This window comes from Lepus europaeus, chromosome 7 (assembly GCF_033115175.1).
Source record: "Lepus europaeus isolate LE1 chromosome 7, mLepTim1.pri, whole genome shotgun sequence".
NCBI lineage: Eukaryota > Metazoa > Chordata > Mammalia > Lagomorpha > Leporidae > Lepus > Lepus europaeus.
This window is the reverse complement of record NC_084833.1, coordinates 71,838,023-71,845,135: the sequence shown is the minus strand read 5'-3', so window position 1 is coordinate 71,845,135 and position 7,113 is coordinate 71,838,023. Positions and strand designations below refer to the sequence as shown.

The window sequence follows — 7,113 nt, the reverse complement described above, 5'->3', positions numbered from 1 at the left end:
CTGACAATATTTTTTAGATTTCTAATTTTCTCTTCTTTTCTTTGGTTTGACTGTTTCCTTTCCTGTGCTCTGTCTTCTAAGTCCGATATTCTCTCTTCTGCTTCATCCATTCTGTTTTTAAGGCTGTCTGATGTGTTTGTCATTTGATCTATTGAATTCTTCATTTCATTATGATTTCTCGTCACTATCACAGTTTCATGTTCTACTAGTTGCTTCATTTCATTTTGATTCCTCCTTAATATTTTGTTTTCGTGAGCGAGATTTTCTATCCTGTCCATTAAGGATTTCTGTAGTTCAAGCATTTGTTTTTGAGAACTTCTTAATGTTCTCATCAATTGTTTGAGATCCGCTTCTTGCATTTCTTCTATCTCATCATCTTCATAATCTTGAATTGGGGTGTCTTGTTCATTTGGGGGCATCATAGTGTCTTCCTTGTTCTTGTTACCTCAGTTTTTGCATTAGTTGTTTGGCATTGTGGAGATATTTTTTGGTTTCTTCGCTGTGGTGCTTTTTCTCGTTATACTATGACTCTAGATTAAGTAGACTATCTGCTTTTGATGGATCTTTAGAAGCTGTGATGGGTGTGGCCAGAGAGCTCTCTTTGGTTCTTCAGGGTTAAGGGTGTGCCAAAGCTGACTCACCCATGTTTTTCTCTCTCTCTCTGACTCAGTTGGGAAGTAATTCTGCACAGCTGAGTGGAATTGAGGTTGGTTGATGTATGAAATCTGGCCCCTGTGGGTATTCGTCTGCTCTACCCCTGGGACCACACAAAGAGTTTATGCAGCCCTCAGTGTGGTCTAAAATTTCTCTGCAATCTCCCACCAGGTTGCCAAGGTTACCGAGTTTGTGTACTCCATGAGTTCTCTCGCCCACCCTCAGATTTTCACAGTCTCAGTTCATAAGCTCCACACCTTCACTAGGTCTAACCTCCAGTTATGTCTTCCCACCAGAGTCAGGTTTTTCTGCTTGGCTGATGGTGGGTACTGCTTTACGTATGTCCAAAATGGTGCCTGCTCTTTGTCTTGCTCGGCTTTGTAAGTTGAGTGGAGAGAGGCTCATGTCCGTGCTGGTTCCCCTTATTTATTAGTTTTTTTCTCTCCTCCAATCAGTCTGGTGAATTTTCTCCAGCAGGGCTTCAAGCCTCGTTCCCTCTAGGCTCTTTCTGCCTTTCCCTGCCAACGTCTCTGGTTACCGAGGTTTTTGTCTCACCTCCCCTTCCAGCACTGGCGCGCAGACTCTGTGGCTGGGCTTCCACGCAGTTGGCGACCTTGCTGTCCCCGTCGGTCCTTCGTGTCACATCCACTAGATCCGGAAGAGTTTCCTCTGCAATTTTTTCCTGAGCTTTTTCCTGAGGCTACAGTAACTCCACTTTTATTAAACTATCTTTTCCCAGACTATTGGTGCGTGCCCTCACTATTCTGCCATCATGAGGATGATTTCTTTATTTTTATTTTCTTTGTTCCTCATTTCTCATTCCAAAACTCCCAATATTTGAATGTGAAACAAGAGAAATCAGTTTTTTAATTTCCTATTTTCCCTTCCTTTTCTTTCCTGTCTTATATGTATTATTTTGTCTTTAATATATAATACTATAATAAAATAATATAGAATAAAACATCAATATCAATATTAATAATGTTATTAATAAATAATACACAATAAAATAATATATAATAAAATAAATTTTATGTATTTTAAAAATAAATAGCAAAATATATACATGATGGGGGTCAGAATCTCCTATCACAGAATGTAAATGATAGCCCAGCTGCAAAGCTTCTGAATGTAGTCTCTTGTGTGGGTGAGTTCCGTCTTTAGGGGTTCACGTGAACATAGGGGTCCTCCCATCATCTTCACAAAATAACAGCAGTACACCTTTTCCATGATCCCAAGGTGACCTCTGCCATGGTAGTGGATGTGTTTCAGGAACTGGCCTCCCCCTGAGGTAGGCTTGGCTATATATAAATTGGATCTGAATTCCACATTGTGATCTTTCACTGCCATACCTTGTGCTTCTAAGAGAACCTCTTTAATCATCTGTGCTCCTTTTTTGTCACTTAACTCCAGATGAGCCAAAGCCTGGTGAATGCTGGATACTACATCTTGGCTTTGCTGTATTTTACTTTTCTTTGACAGTGTTGGATTTCTGCTGGTCTCCGAGGTTCTCCAGGCAATTGTGGAGGATAAATAATTTTATTCTTCTCACATCTTTGAGAAATGCCAGTAAAAGCACTTGTGTGGATATATGATTGGGGGTAAAACTCTAGGGGATGAAAGAAGCCCCAAGGCCAGCTTCCCCTGTGTCCTCAGGTTCTGAATCTATAGCACCCAACTGTCTCAGTATGGCTGCCACCATCTTTCTCCATGTATATATATATTTTTAATTCTGCTTTCTGGGATAGTTGCTCAGTTTTGTGTTTCAATCTTCTATTGAGTTTTTTATGACTGTTTGTTTTGAAATTTCCTATTATTATGGCTTCTGAATGTGAAGGGGGAAAGAGAGAGGGAGGGAGGGAGGGAGGTAGAGAGAGATAGAGAGAAGGAGAGAGAGAGAGAGAAAGAGAGAGAGATCTGAGATATCGTCTGTCTGCTGGTTCACTCTCCAAATGGCTGCAATGGCTGAGGGTAGTCCAAATGGATTCCAGGATCCTGGAACATCTGAATCTCCCATCTGGTTGGCAGAGGTCCAAGTATTTGGTCATCATTCCTACTTTTCCAGGAGTATTAGCAGGAAGCAGAATCAGAAGCAGAGCATTTGGAACTTGAACCAGTTCTCAGGTATGGGATGCAGCTTAGTGTGCTGCATCACCACATCAACCCCCTGTTTAATTTTTTAAGCATACATTTATGTATATTATACTTTCAAGTGCTTTCTCTTATCTTTCCAAAAACATTTATTGCCTTTTTCCCTATTTTATCTCCCCAATTAGTTTGTTCCCTTATTGAATTGTTAATTTCTGTTTGTTCTTTGTCTTTCATTTTACATGTTTTTTTTCCTCAGGTTGCTGAATATTGTTGATCATTAGCATATAAGCATGAAATATAAAAAGCTAAGTATAAGCTATGTGCACATGGATAAGTCTTCTTATTAACTATGAAGTTTATAATAGTGAGATCTGGCTAAATGTTTTATTGAGGACCCCTGATACTGTTGCCCTAGGTCTTTTGTTTTCCTTAGGTTGGTCAGATTCCCCAGAAGAGATGCTTCTCATGTGCTGCATGAGATACATTGCAGCTCGGGTTTCCTGGGAAGTAGAAATTAGCATGCAAGGAATTTATTAGGGAATGTGTTTGGAATCAATATTTATGGAAGGAAAGGGAAAGATGCAGGATTGGACATAAATAATTATTTAATCCATATTCAGTGTTTTTCTGAAACTGATGCTGTCTTCCAGACAAACAAGTGGATAAAATAGTGGAGAGAAGAGAGAGTGGTAATGGTTTTTTTAGTGAGCTCAACTGAAATCTTTACTTCTTCCTAATGTCTTGGTGTGGCTTATGCCCTCTTCTTGGTGTATACTCTCCTCTATACTTGCTGTTAAGATCTCTTGGTCTTCAATGGGTTTTCTTTGTTGCTTCTATACAGCTTGAATGCTTTTTTTAAAAAAGATTTATTTTATTTATTTGAAAGGTAGAGTTACAGAGAGAGGTAGAGACAGAGAGAGGTCTTCCATCCACTGGCTCACTCCCCTGATGGCCACAATAGCCAGAGCTGGGCCAATCCGAAGCCAGGGGCCAGGAGCTTCTTCCGGGTCTCCCATGTGAAGGCAGGGACCCTAGGACTTGGGCCATCTTCCACTGCTTTCCCAGGCCATATCAGAGAGCTGGATTGGAAGTGGAGCATCCAGGACTCAAACTGGCACCCATTTGGAATACTGGCACTGCAGGCAGCGGCTTAACCCACTATGCCACGGTGCTGGCCCCTATTGAGTGGTTGTTGAGCTGGTGTTCTCCTGCTGTCTCTGCAAGGTCTGGGTCTCCATTTCTACAGTTGCCCACCTGTCATTATTCCTATTGGGCTTGTAATCCTCTCCTTTCCTTGCTCTAACAATTGCTCCTACTGAGACCAAGTACCATGTAAGATCATACAAGTCCTTTTTTTGGTTCTAATCAGAGACCTTAAAGAGTGCTTCCCACAATGCCTATACTGTTATAACTGTAGTTTGATTATGTGTTGTTGGCTTTTGTATTTTTTTAAATGTTCATATATCAGGAACTAGAAACAAATTCTCTCTAGTATGGGTGGTAAGATGTTAGTGACTCAACATTACCTCTCATTTTAAGTAGTTCATTTTTTTTCAGATAGCTAGCATTACTGTGTTGTTTTTAGCTACTTCCTACTTTTGGACAAACCTATTGCCTACCTGAGATTGTCTCAGAGGTAGGAAAAGATGGCTTTGATTATCAGTGTTCATCCCAAAGTTGAGTTCAAAAATCTATCAGGACCAAGCAGGTAGAGCCCTGAACTATCCCCTTCCCTCCCCACCAACTTCCCACTACCATAATGGATACCTGCATCAGGTTCCCCCTGGAGATCTGTGTTCACAGGGTGTGTGAAACATGGACTCACTGAACTACACACATGAAAATGTGTAACAGGGTGCCTGATATGTAACAGAAGTTTAATGACTGTTAGGGTAAGGCACCAACAACTCCTAAGTATCCACCACTGGTGTACTAGTCAGGACTGTCTATAAATCTATAAAAGGTTTATTGTGAGACATATGTCCCATGATTATGGAGGCTGAAGTCCCGTGACATGACATCTGCAAGGTGGAGAACAGGAAACCCAGCAATGTAACTCAGTCTAAGTTCAAAGGCCTGAAAACTGGAAGGGCCACTAGCATAACTTTTGGAGCCTGAAGAGCTGAGAAACAGATTTCCAATGTCGAGGGCAGGAGGAGATGGATGTCACACCTCAAGAAGAAAGTCTTTCTTCTGCCTTTTTGTTTTGTTTGAACCTTCAATGCATTGGGTAATCCCCACCCATACCAGTGAGGGTGAATTTATTTTACTCAGTTTACTGATTCAAATCTTAATTTAACCCATAAATACCTTCACAGATACATCCAGAAATAGTGTTTAATCAGCTCTCTGGGCATCCTTAGCCAAGTCACATTGACATATAAAATTAATCACTAATGTACAAGGCAATGTGCAATGTGATATATATCCTTTGTCTTCTTTAATTATTCAGATGAACTCTAACAGTATTAGTTGTTCTCCTCTTACCAATGAATCCTAAATTTTAGAGGATTTAATTAAAATTTTCAGTGTCACATGAGTAGCAAATGGAAGAACTAGGGTGCAATCCCATGCCATCTGGATCTAAAGTTCATATTCATCCCATAGTGCCACGCTCCCTTCTGCTTGAACTTAAGTGTTATTTGAATGTCTATACTGAAAGGATATTATAATAACTTATAAATGTGTACATGTAGACTTTGACATGTCATGTACAAAACATTATTCTCTAATTATTCATTTCTCACTCCTCTGGGCCTGAACACAGACCTAAGTGATTTTGAATGAAAGCCTGCATCTCAAATATTTATATAAAAAAGAAGGAGAAGAATATGAAAAAGGAGAAGAAAGGTGTCATGAAGAGAAATAGGACCTTAATAGAGCAGGTTTTTGGGGGACATTATCTTTGGGAAGAAAAACAGTACACAGATTAGTTAAGCCCACGTTTGTTTTATTGGGAAAGTACCAGAGAAAAATGCACTGAATGCATGTTAATTGCAGAATACTTGAGTGCTGAATGCAAATTAATTGCTAGACACATCTGGCAATCATTTGAACCTGGCAATAAAAGTGATGAGTGAAGCATTTATCATCAATTTGAAAGCACATTTTTCTAATGGATCTTTTATTCAAGTTTTATGAGTCTGTTGTGAATCTAAGATTTTTTCCCTAGCCACATAGTGCTTCCAAATTCTATTTGTAATTAGGATGATTCTAATGACAGAGCAGTGGTACTAGAAGTAATATTGCAATTGGCCCTCATTGATCAGTAGAGTATCTACTTCTTGACTCAACAAAATAATGCAAACTTTGATTAAATTCAGAGAAAATTGATTAACATTCTTTGATTTTAAGAAGTCTTTTATGAATTTCAAAATTTTTATAGATATGTGTGTATGTTTGTATGTACATGTGGCTTAAGTACACAAATTTAAATATCTGTTATATTTCATTGAATACATGCTTATTTAACCTTGACAATGGTATGCTCTTCAGAAAGATGGTGAAAAGAAACAGCATCTTTCGTATTCAGACTAACATGCTTAGGAAGTGTATCACCCTTAAACTGAGTCAAGAGAGGTCTGGTGTAAGAGAGTCTCTGTCATTTGCATAGGTAATGAACACACCCAAACAAGACTTACTAGAGATCTTATGGGTTACCTCTCTCACTCAGCTTAGCACTAGAGCATTTTAATCTATTACGCTAAAGATCATCTGTCTTGATTTCCACTTTTCTGGTCCCAGGAAAATGCTTATCCATATCTCCTGATCTGTGTTCTCAAAGTAAAAGGCATGAGTACTTGAAGTTTTGTGGCTATGCCTTAATTCATGTCAGAGATGGACGCCCCTTTTGAATGCAGTGAGAATTTGTGTTTTCTAAAAAAAATTTATTTAAAGTATACAGATTTCATGTATTTTGTTGATACAGATTTAGGAACGTAGTGATACTTCCCACACTACTCTCCCTTAGACCTATACTCCCTCCCTCCATCCTCCTCCATTTCCTATTCCCACCCTTAATTTTTTACAAAGATCTACTTTCAATTTACTTTATATTCATAAGATTAACCCTACACTAAGTAAAGAGTTCAACAAATAGTGTAAAGAAAAAAAAAAAAACAAAACAAAACACTGTTCCTCAACAGTAGAAACAAGGGATGTAAACAGTTAAATCTCAAAATGTCAATTTCACTCCTTAGATTACCTTTTAGGTTCTCTATTAGCTACCACAGATCAGGGAAAACATACGGTGTTTGCCTTTTTGGGACTGGCTTATTTCACTAAGTATGATGGTTTCCAGTTTTATTTATTATGTTGCAAAAGACAGGATATCATTCCTTTTTATGACTGAGGAATATTCCAAATTGT

The 7,113-nt window shown here is 38.8% G+C and overlaps 1 pseudogene; it reads right to left on the bottom strand.

Moving 5' to 3' along the window:
- Window positions 1-1,743: 1,743 nt before the first annotated feature.
- LOC133764598 (large ribosomal subunit protein uL22m-like) lies at window positions 1,744-2,356 on the bottom strand (annotated as a pseudogene).
- Between the last annotated feature and the right edge of the window lie 4,757 nt (window positions 2,357-7,113).